Source organism: Puma concolor, chromosome F2, assembly GCF_028749965.1.
Source record: "Puma concolor isolate L17-30 chromosome F2, mPumCon1.1.hap2, whole genome shotgun sequence".
Classification (NCBI taxonomy): domain Eukaryota; kingdom Metazoa; phylum Chordata; class Mammalia; order Carnivora; family Felidae; genus Puma; species Puma concolor.
This window is the reverse complement of record NC_141684.1, coordinates 35,697,575-35,719,902: the sequence shown is the minus strand read 5'-3', so window position 1 is coordinate 35,719,902 and position 22,328 is coordinate 35,697,575. Positions and strand designations below refer to the sequence as shown.

The 22,328-nt window shown below is 40.7% G+C and overlaps 1 long non-coding RNA gene and 1 pseudogene across 1 annotated transcript in view; one reads left to right on the top strand and one right to left on the bottom strand.

Annotated features, from left to right (window-relative positions):
* Window positions 1-12,330: 12,330 nt before the first annotated feature.
* LOC147571938 (large ribosomal subunit protein uL11 pseudogene) lies at window positions 12,331-15,164 on the bottom strand (annotated as a pseudogene).
* A 5,809-nt stretch (window positions 15,165-20,973) lies between these two features.
* Window positions 20,974-22,328, top strand: part of LOC147571937 (uncharacterized) — a 65,638-nt gene continuing 64,283 nt past the window's right edge. The window contains exon 1 of the long non-coding RNA XR_015246816.1: window positions 20,974-21,113. This is a non-coding gene — a long non-coding RNA (uncharacterized LOC147571937). The remainder of the gene's footprint in view (window positions 21,114-22,328) is intronic.

The following is a 22,328-nucleotide window of genomic DNA, read 5'->3' as shown; positions in this document are numbered from 1 at the left end:
TGATCACCTGGGGAATTAACAAACACCATAAACTATGATTTCAACTACAGCAACTTGCATAAAGGGTAAACCCTGGGGCGCCTGGGTGGCGCAGTTGGTTAAGCGTCCGACTTCAGCCAGGTCACGATCTCGCGGTCCGTGAGTTCGAGCCCCGCGTCGGGCTCTGGGCTGATGGCTCAGAGCCTGGAGCCTGTTTCCGATTCTGTGTCTCCCTCTCTCTCTGCCCCTCCCCCGTTCATGCTCTGTCTCTCTCTGTCCCAAAAATAAATAAAAAACGTTGAAAATTAAAAAAAAAAAAAAAGGTAAACCCTAAGCAAATAATAGTAATAATAATAATAATAATAATAATAATATTGATGCGAACGATTTCTAACTTAGGAAACTAGATTTTTCTTTTTTCCTAATATATGGAAACTCTCGCACATTGCTGGTAAGAATGTAAAAAAATGGTACAGCCACTCTGGAAGACAGTTTAGTGGTTTCTTACAAAACTGAACATATTCTTATTTTATATATGTGTATATAGATAGCAATCATACTCCTTGGTATCTGACCAAAGGAGTTGAAAACTTACATCCACATAAAACCTTGCATAGCAGGTTTGAATAAACTTTAGCAGCCCTATTCATAATTGCCAAAACTTGGAAGCAACCAAGATGTCCTTCAGTAGGAGGACATGAATGGATAGATGAATGGATAAATGGTGCTACATCCAAACAATAGAATATTAATAGCACTGAAAAGAAATGAACTATCAAGGCATAAAAAGACATGGAAGAACCTTAAACGCACACTACTAAGTGAAAGAAGCCAATCGGAAAAGGCCACGTACTATATGATTCCAACATTCTAGAACATCCCAACATTCTGGAAAAGGCAAAACTATGGAAACAGTAACAAAATCAGTGTTGTGAGCGGCTAGTAAGGTGCAGGGGAGGGGGAGTTGGAGAGCAGTAGGAATAGGCAGAGCACAGATTTTTAGGGCAGTGAAAATACTCTGTATGCTACTATAATGTGGATATATGTCATCAGACATTTATCCAAACCCATAAAACGTATAACACCAAGACAGAAGCCTAACATAAACCCTGGATTTGGGTGATTACGATGTGTCAATATAAGTTCATCAGTTGTCACAAAGGTACCACTCTGGAGGAGAATAACCTAATGGGGGAGGCTGTGTATGTATGAAGGCAGGGGCTAAGTGAGAAATCTCTGTACCTTCCACTCAAATTTTGCCATGAACCTAGTGCTCTAAAAAAATAAAATCTATTTTATCTTTTCTATCTCTAACCTAACAATTATATTAAGAATCGACCTCACAGATACACCTATGTACACAAAACTTTTTAAGGAATTTTATTCCAATATTTTTACAGCAAGACCTCGGGAACATTCTTAGTACTCATTAGTATTGGGTTGGTTAAATCAATTATGCTGCATCCACATAATAGAATATAAAGCAATCATTTAAAAGAATAAGACACTATGGAAAACAGTATGACGTTCCTCAGAAATTAAACACAGAATTGCCATATGATCCAACAATTCCATTTCTGGGTCTCTACCCAGAAGAATTGAAACAGGGACTCAAACTAGTACTCATACACTCATGTTCATGGCAGCATTATTCAGAGTAGCCAAAAAGCGGAAGCAATCTAAGTGTTCATGGTCAGATGAATGGATAAACAAAATAGGGTATATGCCTACAATGGAATATTATTCAGCCTTAAAAGAGAAAGAAATTTGGACACACGCTGCAACACTGATGAACCTTAAAGACATCATGCTAACTGAAGTTAAAACATTAAGCCAGTCATGAAAGGACAAATACTGTATGATTCTAATTGTATGAGGTATCTAGAGTAGTTACATTCCTTTTTTTTAAGTTTATTTATTTATTTTGAGACGGGGCAGGGAAGGGGCAGAGAGACAGAGGGAGAGACAGAATCCCAAGTAGGTTCCATGCTCCACTCCCATTGCAGAGCCCCACGTGGGGCTTGAACTCACGAACCGCGATATCATGACCTGAACCAAAACCAAGAGTTTGTTGCTTAACCAACCGAGCCACCCAGGTGCCCCTGGAGTAGTTCAATTTTTTTTTTTCCTTTTTTATGTTTATTTATTTATTTTGAGAGAAAGAGAGCTCGAGCAGGGAAGGGGCAGAGAGAGAGGGAGAGACAGAATCTCAAGCAGGCTCTGAACTGTCAACGCAAAGTTTGACACAGGGCTCGATCCCACAAACTGTGAGATCATTACCTGAGTGGAAATCAAGAGTCAGAGGCTTAACCAACTGAGCCATCCAGGCGTTCCTAGAGTAGTTAAATTCTTTTTATTTTTATTTTTATGACTTGCATTATAGTTTTATTGAGCAGTGTTTGTCTACAGCAAGAGGAAGACAAAAGTTAGGAGGACTGGGGATAGTTTTTAGGTTAGCCAACAGTAGGATTGGCCTCACTCATACTGCCTGTGTCATCTCTACGTGTAGAATATACCTCTTATCTCACCTGTTACCTGGTACAGAGCAGTGCTCAATGAATCTTAACTATGATTTGCTGTTTAGAGTAGTTAAATTCTTAAGAGACAGAAACTAGAACAGTGATTGCCAGGGGTTGGGAGGAGGAGAGAATGGTGAATTAGTGTTTAGTGGATGTGGGATTTCAGTTTAGGAAGATGAAGAAGTCTGGAGATAGATGATGGTGATGGTTGTACAACAACGTGAATGTACTTAATACCATTGAAATGTATACTTGCACATCATTAAAGTGGTAAATTTTAGGTTATGTGTATTTTGCCACAATGACAAAATACTACTCCAATATAAAATCATTTAATGATGCAACTACTAAGCTCAGAGACAGAAAAGAAGAAGGAGGGGGAGGAGGAAGAAGAGGAAGAGAAAGGAGAAGAAGGAGACAGTTCTGTGTGAACAATGATGAATATTTTTATTTTTTTAATTTTTTTTTAATGTTTATTTATTTTTGAGACAGAGAGAGACAGAGCATGAATGGGGGAGGGGCAGAGAGAGAGGGAGACACAGAATCGGAAGCAGGCTCCAGGCTCTGAGCCATCAGCCCAGAGCCCGACGCAGGGCTTGAACTCACAGACTGCGAGATCGTGACCCGAGCTGAAATTGGACGCTTAACTGACTGAGCCTCCCAGGCACCCCAATGATGAATATTTTTAATGAAAAAAAGTGAGGGCACGACAACGTGAATAACATCTTGCCATTAGCATAAACAAACAAACCCAAATATTATTGTGTGTGTGTGTGTATGTGTATCTGTCAACAAGAGCTATTTGTAAATACAAAATATAAACATACCTATGTGATTAAATATGATAGGATATTTGTGAAAGGATGCACAGTAGCTTGTAGAGTCAAACCTCTTCAGGGGAGTACTGGTTGGCTGGAAGTTATGGTATCAGAAAAGTAATTTTTAAATATACATCTTTTTCCAGTCCTTTGAATTTTGAACCACGTGCATATATTAACCGTTCAAACGTTCTAAAAATATGTTTTTAATAAGAATTTGTGCAGTACCTTTGCAGGATGCATGCATAGGATTTATTAAGGCCGAAAGGAAACACAGCAGCCTGGCTGATGAAATAAATTGCACGAAGAGGTAGAAATGGAAACTCCCACGTTGTTTCTGAAGCCAGGCAAACAAATCATTTGGACTCCCTGAGCTTAACCGAGAAGGCACAATGGGATGATCCTCCAGGTGGGATGATTGATGGGGACCAGGCTGTAAGGGGCTGGCAGATTGGAGTTTATCCAGGGGGCAAAACAGAACCCTGAGAAAGACTCTGGCGGGGAAACAAGACAAAAGAAAAGGGGATTGAAGGAAGAGAAATCCAGCAGCAGCGTGGGCTTAACCCCCAGGGTGTGAGTGGGCACTTGCCTGGGGTTTGGCAGATTGAAAATAGCAGAAAATAGGACAGACAAAATCAAACAATGAAGGCAGCAGAACTCTACAGAAGAGGTCTGAGCCAGAGGAGGGGGTAACAGAGGTAGACAGAAAGATCCAAGGGCAAGACCTTGGGAAGGAGGGAAGGAGGGTGTGGTTTCTTATCCCCAGCTGCTGGTTTTGAAAGGTGGCCATGCCTCAGATTCACCTAAAGAATGTTTTTTAAAATACTGAGTCCTAGTTTTGGGGCGCCTGGGTGGCTCAGTCGGTTAAGCGTCCAACTTCGGCTCAGGTCATGATCTCACAGTCCGTGAGTTCGAGCCCCGCGTTGGACTCTGTGCTGACGGCTCAGAGCCTGGAGCCTGTTTCAGATTCTGTGTCTCCCTCTCTCTCTGACCCTCCCCCGTTCATGCTCTGTCTCTCTCTGTCTCAAAAATAAATAAACACTGGGGCGCCTGGGTGGCGCAGTCGGTTAAGCGTCCGACTTCAGCCAGGTCACGATCTCGCGGTCCGTGAGTTCGAGCCCCGCGTCGGGCTCTGGGCTGATGGCTCAGAGCCTGGAGCCTGTTTCCGATTCTGTGTCTCCCTCTCTCTCTGCCCCTCCCCCGTTCATGCTCTGTCTCTCCCTGTCCCAAAAATAAATAAACATTGAAAAAAAAAAAATTAAAAAAAAATAAATAAATAAATAAAATAAATAAACACTTAAAAAAATTTTTTTTAAATACTGAGTCCTAGTTCCTATACTAGATTTACATAATTGGTTTAATCAACCGAGCCACCCGGGTGTCTCCCCCCCACCCTGCTTTTTTTTAATGTTCATTTATTTATTTTTGAGAGAGAGAGAGAACACAAGTTGGGGAGGGACAGAGAGGTAGACACAGAATCTGAAGCAGGCTCCAGGCTCTGAGCCATCAGCACAGAGCCCCAAACAGGGCTCAAACACACCAACTGTGAGATCATGACCTGAGCCAAATTCAGATGCTTACAAATCTATAGAATTGGAAGAGGAGTGGATGGGGGAGGCAGTGAAAACTTGGATATTTATACTATCTCCACCATTAGCACACTAGTCCAAACCACCATCATCTCTCGCCCAAAATATGGCACATGTATATACTGGGTTCCCATTTCCATCCCCGGCCCTCTCCTATAGTGTATACTCTTCCTCAGGACAGCCAGAGGAATCCTTTAAAACCCAAAGTTAGATCTTGTCAGTTATCTGCTCAAAACTTTCAGTGTCTTCTTATCTCACTTAGTGTAGGATCCTAAATCCTTCCAGTGGCCTAGAGGTCCATCTTAATTTGCACCCAGCCTCCAGCTTCCACCTCTCACCTCCTAAGTCTCCCTCCACCCCAACTTACTGATTGTTAGTCACTGGACTTATTGCTGTTTTTTTTCTTTTCTTTTCTTTTCTTTTTTCTTTTCTTTTCTTTTCTTTAAGTTTATTTATGTTGAGAGACAGAGAGAAAGCACGAGTATGGGAAGGGTAGAAAGTGAGAAAGAGTCTCAAGCAGCCTCCACGCTCTCAGCACAGAGCCCGATGCAGGGCCCGAACTCATGAACCATAAGATCATGACCTGAGCTGAAACTACGAGTTGGACGCTTAACCGACTAAGTCACCCAGACACCCCCTTATTGCTGTTTCTTGAAAAAGAACAATAAAATAAAATAAGCATGCTCTTATCTCAGGTCCTTTGCACATACTATTCCTTCTGCATAATGGCTCTTTACCCAGATGTCCCCCCAGATATCCACATATCTTCTTCCCTCACTTCCTTTAGGCCCCTTATCAGAGGTCTTCGCTGACCCCCTGTCTAAAATAACATGTCTCCATTCCCATCACCTCTATGACCCTCACTCCACTTAATTTTTTTACGGCACTCGTGACCATCTGACATATATTTATGTGTGTATTTGTCACTTATCTATGACCCTCATTCTGTTTTATTTTCCTTCATAGCACTTGTGACCATCGGAAATATGTTAATGTGTCTCTTTATCACTTATCTTCCCACGCTCAAGTGTAAGCTCCATGTGAGCCAGAATTTTTTTGTTCACTGTTGTATCCCCATGTTTAGAGAATGTGTTAGCACTAAAACATATGAGAAACATAACCAATATTTTTAATAAATAAAACTGTTTATAAGTTCCCCCAAATGAGTCTTACACAGCCACCCTGGTGTGCAACTACTGGTGTAGCTAAAATGAAGTAAACTCTCAAATATTACAATGTGGATTTGGCTCAGCATGTCTCTCAATTGGCACTGCTTTCATTGACATCCAGGGAACAGACACCACACAAGACTATCCTTTTAAAGCTATGCCTGGGGTAGGGCACCTGCTCTGGGCACATCAGGAAGCAGAAGTTCTGCTCATTTTGTTCCCTGTCTGTTCTCTGAGGCACCCACTGTTGTCATCTGGATGGAAACAAGACTGCATCACTGAAGCCCTCGGGAAGCAGGATATGCCAGTCATCACAGGAGCCACAGAGTCTGAAGAATTCAGAACTTGCTAAGTGCTACTTTCTTTGGCTGTGAAATTCATCTTTTGGATTTTAATTTTCTAATTTGATGGTCTTAGAACTTAAATCACATGTCAGAAATAACACAACAAAGAATAGAATCGTGCTGAATAGCAGTTAAAGGGACAACCGGATAAATAATACTTTCTATGCATTAGAACGTCATCATTTATAAAAGGTTTCCACATATCTTATCACACCTTGAACCTCTCAACAGCCCTGTGATGGAGACAGTCCTGGCATTGAGGCCCCTACTTTGTAGATAAGGAAACTGGGTGTCATAAAATTGGTTGTCTTGTCAATTAAAAAATGATCCAAAGACTTTGACAGCTCACCAAAGAAGGTATTCTGATGGCAAATAGCATATGAGAAGATGCTCCGTGTAATCGGTCATCAGGGAAATGGAATTGAAAACAACAATGAGATTCCACTACACCCTGTTAGAGTGACCAAAATCCAGAACACTGACATCAAATGGCTGATGAGGATGTGGAGAAACAGGAACTCTCACTCATTGTGGATGAGAATGCAAAATTGCACAACCACTTTGGAAAAGTGAATATAGAAAACTAAACATACTCTTATCATATGATCAAGCAATTATGTTCCTTGTTATTTACTCAAAGGATTTGAAAACTTGTGTCCACACCAAAACCTGCACACAAATGTTTATAGCAGTTTTATTCATAATTGTCAAAACCTGGAAGTAACCAAGATGTTCTTCTGTAGGTGAATGGATAATCAGTGGTACATCCAGACAATGGAATATTATCCAGCACTAGAAAGAAATAAGCTATTAAACCATACAAAGACAGGAAGGGACCTTAAACACTACTAAGTGAAAGAAGACAATCTGAAAAGTCTATATATCATATGATTCCAACTATAAGACATTCCAGAAAAGGCAAAACTATGGGAACAGTAATAAGATCAGTGTTGTCAGGGGTTAGCAGGGAGGCAGGGATCAACAGGTAAAACACAGAGGATTTTCATGGCAGTAAAAATATTCTGTATGATACTATAATGATGGATTCATGTCATTATACATTTATCCAAACCCATAGAATTTACAACACCAAGAGAAAACTCTAATGTACACTATGGATTTGGGGTGATTATGATGTGTCAGTGAAGATCCATGCCATTTCATTTGATGCCTTTCACAAATGAGTCCTAACTCCCTCTTCCAAGTTCATTCTTGCAGTTTCAGTCTGCTCAACTATGGATTATATTCCCAGAAGTCCCCAGACTTCCCTGCACCTTTTTACACAATGCTCTTTTTTTTTTTTCTATGTATTTATTTTCAGAGAGACAGAGAGAGACAGAGCATAGATAGCAAGAGTGGGGGAGGTGCAGAAAAAGAGAGAGAGAGAATCCCAAGCAGGTTCTGCACTGTCAGCATAGAGCCCGATGGGAGGCTTGATCTCATGAGCCATGAGATCATGACCTGAGCCGAAATCAAGAGTCTGATGCTTAACTGACTGAGCCACCTAGGTGCCCCTACGCAGTGTTCTTTCTTCATGAGATACTCTTACTGTTTTCTCCATCCAGCAGACTTGTACTCACCTGCACTAGTAGCTACAGGTTAGGTTGTGTTGTTGAAACAAACAACAAACTCTTTATATCACTCTAGTGATATAAAACTCAAGGTTTATTTCTCAATCATACTACCTCCCCATCATGAGTCAGCTGGGGGTTCTGCTGAGTCTTTCTGACTCAGAAACCAAGGCTTATAGAGCAGTCTGATTTGCAGGGTTGTCAGGCACTGGGGCAGGGAAAAAGAGAGAGACAGAGAGAGAGAGAGAGAGAGAGAGCACGCCAGAGAGAGAGACCCAAATTGAGCATCGGTTTTTAAAGCTTCCATTCAGAAATAGCATACATCAATTCTAGTCACTTTCACTGATCACATCACAAGTGTGGGTTCAGGCAGGGAGTCCACAAATAGTTGGATCTAATTATGTTTGGAATATGCCAGAAAAGTGTAATTGAATGAGGGTTAAGGAAGGAGTATTGAAAATGATGGGCTTGGGGTCTAATCTGGGTAAGAAGAGAAGTGAGGTCATAATGTGTTTGACAGTGGTGGGGTCAATGAGTTGGAGACCTCTATAATACTGAAGGTGAATGGTCTCTGGAGGAATTCCATGTTTATTGGGAAAGACATATGTAAACAGGCTTGGACAGAGGGCAAAATTCAATCCACAATAACTACTAATTTTGTTTATTTAAATATACCTATTTTTAAATTTTTTATTTTTTCCCCAACTAAATTGTAAGGTCCATGAGAGCAGAGACCTTGTCTATCTTTCTAACCATTATATCCAAAATGGCGAGAACGAAGCCCAGCACATAGTAGCTGATCAGCAAAAAGCTGAAAACAAATGAATGAGCGAGGGAACAGGTGGAGGAGGAGTAGGTTTCTTTTACTTCCAAGGACTCCTGAGAAAAGCTGGTAAGTGACCCAGTCACCCTGGCCTAATAGATCAATTCCAAAGATGCTACCATCACTTTCTTTCTTTCCCATAGGCCTGCACCTTTCTTCCATTAAGTGTAGGTTATTTCTCTTTCTTTTGAATCTAAGCACACCCTAGGACTGCTCTCATCAATAAAATGCAATAAAAGTATATACATTCTGGGATCTCTTGGCCCAGGACTTAAAAGGACTACAAGCTTCTATTTCCTTTCTCTTGGAACTCAGAGACCATGATGCAGAAACAAGCCACATGGAGAGGCTATATGGAGGAGAATTCAAGTCCTTTCTTTGTCAGCTCCGGCCGGCACCAACCACCAGTCATATGAATGAGCCATCTTGGACGTTTCAGCCCAGTCTTACCTCTGCAGCCCCAATAACATCACACAGAACAAAACAACCTCTCAGCTAAGATAATTGACCAACAAAATTGTGAAAAATAATACAATAGTAGTAGTCTTAAGCCATTAAGTTGGGGGTGATTTGTTGCACAGGGACAGATGACAAACAGAATTTGGCACCTAGTCACATGATGGTCTATAAGAAAAACCTAAAACATGAAGGACTGGCTTTGAGAGCAAATAGTGGGGGGAGGCCCGAAGATTCTCAAAAGGCTATTGGTGAAGACTGGCAGAGCAGTGAGGACATCACTATTGGATGCTGGAGTAAAGGGGATACCATTTATATACCAGGAGAAATTTTATTACAACTGTCGCCGGTGTTAACATTACAAATAGAAATGGTGCTTCACAAACCTGTAGATCTGGCTAAGATTTCCAGGCAAAATGTTAAAAGTGTAGGATGGCTCCTTTAAGCTTCCTGTGCTTTGATAAAATACAAGAAGGAAGGAATGAACTAAATAACTATTTGAGCAGAATTTGGAGGAAAAATAGAGGGTACAGGGAAGTCTTCAAGGTAGCAAATGTTCTTCAAGTAAGAAATGGCCTTAAGGCAAAGATCAAATCTAGGGTGCTATCAATAAAACATAGCTTCAGTGTGAAATTCAGAACAAAGGTGCAAGATCTTTTGCAAAGGCAAAAAGATTTGATTTGGTGCCTAAGTGACCCTCAGGCCAGACAAAAATACTTCTAAATATCTTAAGGGCATGATTTGTAGACCCCCAGCAATAGAGCTTCCAAGCATATTAAGGTTGTTAAAGCAACTTTGATGCTGGTGTATAACTAGTAAACTAGGAAAGATAAACAATAATGCTAACAATCCCATCTGAATGTGGCTTCATGAAACATATTGTTGACAATGCTGTGAAATTGTTTCAGGTTTTCTAGAAAGTAGTCTGGCAATAGGTAAAAAATGTTTGTGTCTTTTTTCCAAATAGTTTATCTTTGGGAATATTGACCTAAGGAAATGACCCCAAAAGATAATTTTTAAAAAGCCATTCATCTAAACAAGCCTTCATGGTCATATTATTTATAAGAGAAAGAAACTGGAAACAATCCAAATGTCCAAAAATAGAGATTTGGATGTACAAACTGTGGTATATTTACATGACAGACTGCTCTATAATCACTAAAAAAGACAAGTTTATGGATTGTGTTGACTCAAGATTATGTGGGCTTGAAATATCATTAATAAAGGAGCAAAGTAGGAAATGGTAAGTGTATAGCAACTTCAACTCCATTAAAACAAGTACCATCTATATATTTTTCATAAAATAAAGAAAATGTGTATGCAACAGTTTAATGTTTAGTGTGCTTTAAAATTGAAGTGCTTGATATCCTAATTTGAAAGGATAAAGCAGATACTGTGGGGAATTGCTGGGAAAACAGTTAAGGAAAATTAGAACAGATACATTTATGTCTATGGGGTGTGTTTATTAAGAAATGTTGACAGGGACTTTACAATGTACTCAGCCCTAAGTTAGGCATACCAGATAGGAAAAGTAAGAGTAGGATATGGTCCCTGGGCTCAATAAACATTCAAAAAACAAAAAGGACGCAATAGATTATAGTGTAGATGAATTTTCTTTGTTTAATTCTGTGAAAAAACTCAAAGGGTTTCTTTTGCAACTAGGTTTTACAAAAACTTCCTAGAATTCTGTCATTTAGATACTGACATTTAGTCAGATACAGACATTTAGTATCTGGCATTTAGATGCTTTTGTTAAATTGTTGATTTAAAAAAAAAACTATTATTTTAAAAAAAATTTTTTTAATGTTTATTTTTGAGAGGGAGAGAGACAGAGCATGAGCAGGGGAGGGGCAGAGAGAGAGGGAGGCACAGAATCTGAAGCAGGCTCCAGGCTCTGAGCTGTCAGCACAGAGCCTGATGCAGGACTGGAACTCACGAACCGTGAGATCATGACCTAAGCTGAAGTTGGATGCTTAACTGACTGAGCCACCCAGACACCCCTCTATTGTTTTGTTTTTAAAATGCTCTCTTAAAACACTTGAACACCATGGAGAAAACAAAAAAGAGAGTAAAAAAACACATCACCTAAAATCAGTACTATTCCTGAGAAATAATCATGGTTAACACCTTGTCAATATCATTTTAGCCATTTTTACTTAGGGTTCAACCGGGTGAGTAGAACCAGTAGGCAGTATATTTTCATAGACTTATTGCAAAGAACTGGTTTACACAATTGTGGGAACTGACTAGACAAGTCCCAAATCTGTAGGACAGGCCACCCCGAAGGACAGAATAGAACTCTGACGCACAGGCTGAAGCAGCTGAACGCAGGCACAGTCCGGGCCCACCTCTAGACCTGGGGTTTAAAGTCAATCACGTCCAAACCACAATACTGAGAATAGATGCTGGCATTAAACCAGTGGTGGCCGCTACTCTCCTAGTGCAGCTAACCAAAGGCAAGCATCTCAGGAATCACTCCAAATGTTGCCGGAAGGACCCCGTCTGGTTGTTTTGTATAACGTGCCATTAGTTTGACACATCTGTCTAAGGCTTATAGAGACATATGGTAAGGAGACTTGCTCCCTGACCTCAGGCAGCTTACAACAATCCAGTCAACAAACATATATTTTCATTTTAGAAAAGAAAAGAAAAACACCTAGTCCATATAACTGGATATTTCCCTTCTTAGAGTTCAACCCTTACTGACCCAGCAAAGTTCTGAAAGTGAGAGGTTATTAAAATGGTTCATTTTCTTCAATAAGGCATTTAACCTCATTCATTTCAAATCTTCCCTCTGACATTGCCACCTGTTAAAATTGTGTCAGTTGTCTCCACGGAGCCATATAATGCATCCACTTTCATTTGGATATATCTGGTAACGAGAGGAATTAGCAATAGATAAGGAGACAGAAGACCTGGCTTCTACCTACTTCTCAGCCATCACTAGTAATGGGATGCAATATAAGTGACTTTTCTCCTTAAATAAGAAAGGGGTTTTATTTTTATTTTTTTATTTTTTGGTTGTCAAATGTTTTTTATTGAAATATTTTCCTTTGTAGTTTTTAACTGGCTGGGTGTTCCACTGCACCACTATTGATGTCATCTATGATGTCAGGAGGGTGGTGACCATCAACATCACAGCCCACAGACTGGGCAGCCCCCAGAATCTCTTTAATGGTTCCAGAGAGTTCTCTGGCTAAAGATTGGTGCCTCCGGGCTCTGTGCTGATCAGAGCCTGGAGCCTGCTTTGGATTCTCTTTCTCTCTATGCCCCTCCCCCACTAGTGCTCTGTCTCTCAAAAATAAATAAATGTAAAAAAAAATTTTTTTTTTAAAAATGGGGCACCTGGGTGGCTCAGTCGGTTGAGCGTCCAACTTCAGCTCAGGTCATTATCTTGCAGTTTGTGAGTTCAAGCCCTATGTCGGTCTCTGTCCTGATGGCTCGGAATCTGGAGCCTGCTTTGGATTCTCTCTCTCTCTCTCTCTCTCTCTCTCTCTCTCTCTCTCTCTGCCCCTCCCCCACTAGTGCTCTGTCTCTCAAAAATAAATAAATGTAAAAAAAATTTTTTAAAGGTTAGTGCCTCATCTGTCCGGCAATGTTGACAATCTCATTAAAAGTGATATTTCTACAGTGCTTAATGTTTTTCTGTCTCTTGGCGATTCCTTGAAGGCTTTGATAATCAAGGCAGAGGCAGAAGATACTGTCTGTTCTGAATGGTCAGTTTCACTATAATCTGCAGACCCTTCCAATTACCAGTTTCCTTAGTGATGTCATCACCAACCTTTTCTGGAGACAGATTATCTTTCGGCCCAGGACAGACATGGCACCGACTTTGCCACTGGTGCACCTCAGGTGTATGACTTTGGTTTCATTGGGGTTGAACTTAGGCAGCATGGTGGAAATGGATGGTGTTGGATGAACCCAGATTTGGGATGACTGAAGGCTGTTGCACCTTAGCCTCTTCTGAGCCAAAAGCCAAAAGAAGAAAGGGCTTTTAAAACTTTGCTACAACATGTATATCAAGGGAATATTGTTCCTGTTAAGTAAGCTTTTCTTTTTTTTTAATTTAGTTTTTTTTTAATGTTAATTTTTGAGAGAGAGACAGAGAGAGAGAGAGAGAGTGTGTGTGTGTGTGTGTGTGTGTGTGTGTGTGTGTGTGTGAGCGAGCAGGGAGGGCCAGAGAGAGAGGTAGACACAGAATCCGAGATAGGCTCCAGGCTCTGAGCTATCAGCACAGAGCCCGACATGGGGCTCGAACCCATGAACCACGAGATCATGATCTGAGCCAAAGTTGGACGCTCAACTGAATGAGCCACCCAGGTGCTCCTAGTAACTAACCTTTTCAAGTTTACATTACAAAAAGCTACAAAAAAGGAGCTTCCACTTTTAGGAAAATAAAGATGCTCACCAATAGATATCTATTGAGCACCCACTAAGTGCCAGGCACAGTGCTGGGCTCTAAGAATAGAAAAACACACAAGGCCCAGCTCTTATCCTGAGTGAGCTCCCATGTATGGGAGACTGGTAGATAAATAAACAATCAGTGCAATGTGCTGTATGCTATAACTGAGACATGCATGGGCTGCTATCTGAATTGAAAGGTTGGACATGAGTGTTGATGGTTGAAGATGAGTTTTTCACATGAACAAGGCAGAAAGGAAAGGGGATCAGGGTCAGACAAGCATTTGGGGCAGAGGGAAAAACACATGCATAGGCATGAAGCACAGTGTACATGCTCCATATTCTGTTTGCCTCTCCAAATCCATTCTCTATTCCTGTCCACTCTGCTCTTGCCCTGGGAATGGCCTCTGTGGAATGCATCTCTGGAGCTCCCTTGCCTTCTGGATTCTAACTGATTTCAGCCAATGAGATACCCCAGGTGAAGAATGGAGGGAAGTGAGGGACAAGGTTCAGAGATGTATCCCCTAGCTCCCTCCCTGAGGAGCAGGGAGGTCACAGCTCCCTGGGGCTAATCCATCTCACCGTACATCCTGGGAACAGCTTTCTCACCTGCCTCTTTAGGTCTAGAGGTGGTAATGACCTTCCATTCTCATTTCCCTTAACCCTGTCCACACCTTTGTAAATAGTCTAGTAAACTCTTCAGTTACTCCTTTTGTGTGAATCATCTGTTTCCTGCCAGAACCTGACTGATACATGTGTGGACTACATGGAAATGGCAGGGCTGAAACATAGAATGTATGTGTGCATGTGACAAGAGTGATGAGAACAGGAAGTTGGCAGGAAGTAGGTCCTTGGGGGCCTTAGGTTCTCTGTAAGGAGTGAGTAAAGATTTTATCGTGAAGGTATTGGGAAGCCAGTTTTTTAATCACTAGAGTACATTTATAAAGTCATTTGTGGGGCACCTGGGTGGCCCAGTCAGTTAAGTGTCTGACTCTTGATTTCAGTTCAGGGTATGATCTCATGGTTCGTGAAATTGAGCCCCGTGTTGGGCTCTACACTGACGATGCAGAGCCTGCTTAGAATTCTCTCTCTCTCTCCCTCTCTCTCACACACAAAATAAATAAATAAAACTAAAAAAAAAGAATCAAAAGTCATGTAAATCACTATGGGTAATATATGCACTATATACATTTCAAAAGCAGCTACTTGCATGCTACCAGGCCGTAGTAGAAATGGAGCATGGAGCATCAAGTGACCCACCATGGGACAGGTTCTGTCAAAGGTGTGCAAGCCATCATAAGATGGAAGTGGTACATCCAGGATCAGGCACAAGTAGGGCCAGTAATCAGCAGACACAGAAGGCCCAGAATCTCTCTACTTTAACTCAAAAATATGGCTACATAAGGGGAGAAGGGAGGCTTATTACCAGCTGAGAGAAGAGGAAAATAGGCTGATCTTGGTTCACGGATGGGTTGCTCCGTGCTACGGACTGCATTGTGCCCCACCAACATTCATATGTTGAGGCTGTAACCTCCAGTGGGATGGTATTTAAAAATGAGGCCTTTGAGAGGTAATTAGATTTAGATGAGGTCATGAGGTAGAACCCCCATGATGTGATCAATGCCTTTATAAGAAGAGACGTCAGAGAGCTTTCTTCCTCTCTCTATCCCTCTTGCCACCACGTGAGCACACAGCAAGAAGATGGCTGTCTCCAATCCAGGAAGAGAGCCTTCACCAGAACCTAACCATGCTGGCACTCTCGTCTGAGATAGTCTCCAAAACTGTGAAAAATAAATTCTGTTGTTCAAGCCACCCACTTTGTGTTATTTTATTATGATAGATCTAAAAGACTCACAGCTTTGTGTGAACCTGTAGCTGATTTACAACACCAGTTAGTAATGATTCTGAAAGATAGGAAAATCCTCCATTGTGCAACATTCCAAACAGTGTATCTAGTCATTCACAGTATGTGGAAAAAAGAAGTGAACTGATGTAAGAATACATACAGACTTGTGGCGAGTGGCAGTAGCTTGCCTGGTTGGTCAGGGAACTGGAAAAAGAAAGATTGGAATACCAGGGTCAAAAAGATCTGAGAAAGAGACATTTGGACTTATGATAGTTGACAAAAAATATCAATGTATCACATCTTAACACCTGACAGAGATCATCCACAATGGAAGTGGCAGTAAACAACCAAGTAGTCGGGATGACTGGCCAGTTGTCATCAGCCAGCTTCTAACATCACCCACCCTACTGCCGGAATCATAGGCTCATGATTGATAGATGTGGTAGAGATGAAGGTTATGCCCAACAGCATGGACTTCCACTCACCAAAGCTCATCTAGCTACTGTCACTGCTAAGTGTCCAACATGTCAGCAACAGAGCTAAGCCCCCTGGCATAACACCATCTCTCACAGAGATCAACTATTTTCACCCTGAAAGAGGCAGCAATTTATCTTCACTGAAATCAATACATATTTTGGACATAAATTTGCCTTTCCTTCCTGCAGGATCTTGTCCCAAAATCACCCACCAAAGATTTGCAGAGTGTTTGATCACCTATGTCAAATGCCATATAACATTGTCTTCGAATGAGAGACTCATTCTCCAGGAAAGAAGGCAGAGTAATGGGAACATGACCATGGCATCCTTTGGTCCTATTAGGTTGCACACCACTAAAAGCCATCAGCCTGACAGCAACAGAACAGTCTCTTAAAGACATAACTAGGTGCTAATTCAGAGATGATAAACTGAAAGGATTGGGTGTCATTCCAAATGAATGACCATTGTGTGGAGTTATGCCCCAGTTTGTAGAATACATGGGTTCAAGAGACCAAGCGATGAAGTAGGAGTAGCCTCACTTACCCTCACTTCCAGAACACACAATCAACCAGAATCCTGAGAAAGCTGCTCCAAGGTGGGACAAACTTACTATAAGAAGCAAGTCAATATAAATGGCACGAGGGTGGGCTGCAGTGGATCCTGTGGTACTCCACCCAGATCTCCTCTTGGGAGACGCACTTATTCTCCCAGCTGCTAATATCAGCTGCTGACAACTCATAGCTGTGCCTCCCACTGAACATTGTTCTCATTCACAGGGTTACACCTTGCCCAGAGCTACAACCCTTCCCAGAAGGCAGCCCACAGCCATGACTGATTGATTATGAAGGCCAGAGCCCTTTGCCTCCATGTGGCACAACTATAAAGGGCTTTCCCCCCTCCTTAAGCTCCTCAAGGCTTATACCTTCTACTCGGAAGTGGCCTACATTAGAGTGGTCAAAGCAAGTCATATGACCACTTCTGAGTACAACAGGGAAAGGATGTATAATCTTCTTATAGACAGAGATACCATAGAAAAGAGCACAAAATTTGAGGAGTATAGCCTACCACAGTAAGGTGATTTATTTTTCTCCTTAACTGAAGCCTCAGTTGCAACCATGTTGCTGGTTAGCTTCTCAATCTGACCAATCCTGCCTTCCTCAGATCCTTACAAGTATATGTACCAAGAGCACTCCCCTTGCCTTCTGTATATAACTCTCTGTCTCAGAATCTGTTACCAAGGGAACTCAAAACAAGATCTAAAACCTCCATTCTTTCTAACAAAGTAAACACAATGGAAAAGAAAACAAGGAATTACTTTAATTTTAGGTTAGTAGTAGGTGCAATTAGACTTCTGTTTTGAAAGGAGGAAACTTTGTTTTTTAAAGGGAAATATTGTGCATAGTGACTGGAATTCTCACAGCCACCCATGTTTGTTTGTTTTTTTTTTTCAACATTTATTTATTTTTGGGACAGAGAGAGACAGAGCATGAACGGGGGAGGGGCAGAGAGAGAGAGGGAGACACAGAATCGGAAACAGGCTCCAGGCTCTGAGCCATCAGCCCAGAGCCCGACGCGGGGCTCGAACTCACGGACCGCGAGATCGTGACCTGGCTGAAGTCGGACGCTTAACCGACTGCGCCACCCAGGCGCCCCGCCACCCATGTTTTTTTTGGCAGGTGAGGCATCCATGAATGTTGTTCAAGCCACTCAATATATGGTATTTTGTAATGGCAGCCTAGGAAAACTAATATAAGCAGCCCTGAGACTAGTCTGAAGCACTACCAGGAATATCCCAGCATGGAAAAGAAGGCTTGGTTCAAGCTATCAAAGAGAAAAAAAGGTTGAGAATTTTGTAATCCACATGGGTTTTATTATATTAAATTCAAAGTCTGTTTATCACTACTAGTAAGTTATTTTGTGGCTGCTTCTTCCTTAGAGGGTTTTGCAGTGGCAAATATTGTGGCAATAAGTGTCTCTAAACACCTCAGTGGCTTACAGCAACAAAGATTTGTCTCTCCCTTATTCTACTTATCAAGTTAGGATCAAGTTCTGCTCTGATCCAGTTAATTTCACTTTGGAACTCAAGCTAATGGAGAAGTCGTGTTATGTCATTGTGGACCACACATACTGGCTTATACCTTCTACTCAGAAGTGGCCTACATTAGATTGGTCAAAGCAAGTCATATGACCACTTCTGAGTACAATAGGGAAAGGATGTATAATCTTCTTATAGGCAGAGATACCATAGAAAAGAGCACAAAATTACAGGTAAACAGTAGTATAGCCTACCACAGTAAGGTGATTTATTTTTCTCCTTAAAGAGTGGTCCATATATGCATAAGTCCAATCTAACTGGACATATAACTATAGTGCTCTTTGCATTTCTATATTCCTCAGATTTAAAGATTAACAACATAAGATACTTAATATAAAGATACCACATATTTTGAGTATGTTATAGGTATCCTATGATATTTTTCATGAAAGATCATTATTTTATTGTTTTAGCACATAATAAACATATTGCTATTTCTAATCATCTGAAAATTAGAATCTTGAAATCCATAATGTAAGAGGACAAGTTATATAGATATACATTTAATCCATAAATACGTATAGAAAGAGAAGAAAGGAGAGGGAGGGAGGAAAGGAGAGAGGAACAAGAGAGAGAGAGAGAGAGAGAGAGAGAGAGAGAGAGGCGTCGCTAGAAATTCAGCACGAGGTTTAACACTAGAAAGTCCTAATGTGACTTGGGAGTTCTGCAAGGAACCACCATGGACAGTTCCCATGGTGGGTGCCTGCTGTGGATAAAGTAACCATACTTCTCACAGTTAAGAGGTGTGGAGTTCTGGAGTGAACAGCCAGGTTTATCACCTTTCCAAGTAAGGGGACCATTGCTTCACCCATGGTATCTAATAATCCAAATATACTTGGAATAAAAAGAGGGTATTTTCAAGTCATAAGCATTTTAGTGGGGTTACAGACACATGTGTATCTTCAGGTGTCAGAGAAATGCTTGAAAGGTGATCCTGAGAAGGAAGAAGAAAATTAAAAGAAATTCCTGTCTTGAATCAAAATGTGAGATTCAGTCCTTTGAGTTAATCCAGAACTAACCCAACTTTGTGGGGTTGCATAATTTAGTTTAACAAAGTTAGTGGTCTTTGAAGTCAAACATACCTGAATCTGATTCCTATCTCTGACTCCCACCAGCCACGTGACCTTGAGCAACCTAACCTCTCTGAGCTTTGGATTCTTCATCTGTAAAATGGGGATAATAATATTACTTATTCATTTACTTGTCAGGAAGATTAAATGAAATACATGAAATATTCCTGGCACATGACACCCCTTACTAAAGTGTAGCTGTCATCATTAGTCATCATAATCATTGGCTTCATCAGCTTCTTCATCATGATAAGTCAATCTATATAATTAGGGAGGAGGTACAGCACCTGGCTGGCTCAGTCGTGCAGCATGCAACTATTGATTGCAAGGTTGTGAGTTCAAGCCCCACTTTGGGTTTGGAGATTACTTAAAAATGAAATCTTTAAAAAAATTAAGGAGGGACAATGGTACCTCAATCACAAAACATTACACAGGCTGAGGAGGTAATTTTTGTTCCCACAAACATGTTCATAGTGTTTCTGATTTTGGAAATGCTGCAATCCATCTCATTAATTAAATGATTAATGATTTAATGCTTTGTTTTAAAGGGTTTTTGAAATCTGAGTATTACATTCTAATTGTTTTTCCCATTAAATTTAGCATCAACCACACCACCACAAAAATGCATGTCTTCTTAACTGAACTATTTCCATTCTCATTGAAACATATCTGAAGTTTGTGATTTCATGAACTGAAATGATTTCTTTGTCTTCATTCAGAAAGAGGAAACATCTGCTCTCTAATAACAATGTCATGGAAAATTACTACAGAAATCAGTCATTTTGTACTTTTTCCTTGGGTATATTTGCAAACTTCATAACTATATAGGATTATTTCAAGGGAAAAGAGACATTTAAATCCATCAAAAAATGTTGCCTTCTAAACCTAATTGCTGCCAAGCTATTATCTTTGCATATTCAGACCATTACTGGGTGAAGCACAATTTGTGGTTTTTTAGGAAGACACAAGGGAGAAAATTAACTATAGAGATCCAGACATCATTTACCCAAGCACAAAGAAGATACACATTAATAAGTGACTAACTAGAATCCATAGGCGCCTGAATATTTCCCTTCTTGAGATAGGAATGAATTTTTCTTATACTCACACACTATATAATTGGAATATAGTCCATGAATGGGTGGGCACGTTAGGCTTCAAAATGCCAATTTATGTCACTTGTCTGTTTAGCCATTTCATCAAGAGTTTCATTTAATCAATAATTTATTTTCTTGCTTGAAAAGACAAAAATTGGAGATGCTTCCTTACTAACTCACCTCTCTTCCCATAGTACCCAAAGAGAGTGCTATCTATAAGTGTTTCAAGAAAAAGAGAATAGAGCTAGAAACAAAAAATCTGAGACACATTTTAAAAAGCACAAATTTCAGAAATTGTGATTTACTCACTTGTAAATTTTTCATTTTTAAAACAAATAATGCTGGCAAGAATATTGAGAAAGAGGTACACTTATCCACTGTTGGAAAAACTATAAACTGATACAAACTTTCCTAAAGGTTGTTGCTATGTCTCCAAAACCAAGAATCTGGAAATCTTAGACCATGGCCTCTAGAGTTGGAAATCTGCCTTCAAATCCCTTTACATGTTGTGTGACTCTGGACAAGTTTCTCAGCTTTCCTGAACCTCATTCTCCTCATCTATAAACACTAGAGTAATAATATCATCAACCTCTTAAGTCTGTCATGAAAATCAATTGAGATAATAACTGTAAAATATTTATCACAGAGCATAATGAATTACCACAAAATTTGTACTTTACAACAATATATATTTCTTATCTCACAGTTTGGGTGGGTTGCAAGTCTGCACATGGCTTGCTGGATTCTCTGCAAGGCTACAATCAAGGTGTCAGCCAGCGTTGGATTCTCATCTAAGAGCTTCACTGGAGAAGGGTCTGCTGTTGGCTCTTGAATGAAAGCCATCCTCATCTCCTAAAAGGTACCCTCAGCTCCTTGCCACACGGGCCCTCCAACATGGCCACTTCTTCAAATCTAGCCACGGAGAAAACCTTTAGAATGAGACTGCTAGAGAAACTGAGCGTTATATATGTAAGATGATCACACTCCATCACCTTTGTCATATTCTATTGATTAGAGGTAAGTCACAGGACCTGCTCACATTCAAGGTGAGGAAATTATCCAAAGCCATGAATCCCAGGATTTGGAGATTAGGGATACCATCATATAGTCTATTCACAACACAGAGACTAGTAATAAATGTTAGCTATTGCTCTGTATATGAAGAAATTCAGCACAAATTCATTTATGACATTGACAAATGCAAAACAACTTAAATAGCCACCTTGTATTAAGAAATACAAGGTCAATGTGGCTAAAGGATACTGTGTGAAATGCATGAGGGTAATGGAACTACCAAAACAGAAGGAGTAGGTCAAAATTTTCCCGGCATAGCTACAGAAGTCCCTCAACAGAATAGTACAAGTAACCCAACCCAAGAAGGATTGGATTATTCACAGAATTTTAAGAAGTGATACAAGGTATTTCTTTAGCCATAAACATAATTTCTATCAGTCATAGAGAGCACAATTTGGCTCTAAAACACTGGTTGTGAATGATCAGAGGAGAAAGTTTATAAAGGGAAATAGTAAAATAAAAGTTAAGGGTCTGTTGGGTGACAGGAGGGACAGTGTTCTTAACAATGCTCTGTCCCAGGGGGGAGGGACCAAGATGGCGGCAGAGCATGGAAGTGTTTTTTGCATCTCTCATCCCTGGAATGCAGCCAGATCAACACTAAACCATCTTGCACACCTAGAAAACTGATTTGAGGATTAACACAACAATCTGTACAACCTGAACCACAAACTCAGCAGGTATGCAGTGCAGAGAGGTGAACTGGGGGAGAGAGAAGCTGCAGAGGGCAGGGAGCTGTTTTGTTTGGAGAGAGAGGATGGAGATAGGGGCGGGGGGGGGGTGAGTACAGGCAAAGCACCCCCCCCCAACAAAAAGCAGCTGGAAAGAAAGTGGAAAAGTGGAAACAGCCACAGGAACTGAACAAAAAAAGGGAGAAAGGAGAAAGAAGAGGTTTTAAATTCCATTAATACTCTATATAAACAGGGGAGCCCGAGTCTGAAACTCCGCACCTCAATACCTGGCAGTGCTCTAGTGAGAAGGGTGAATCCCCAGAAGCAGAGAG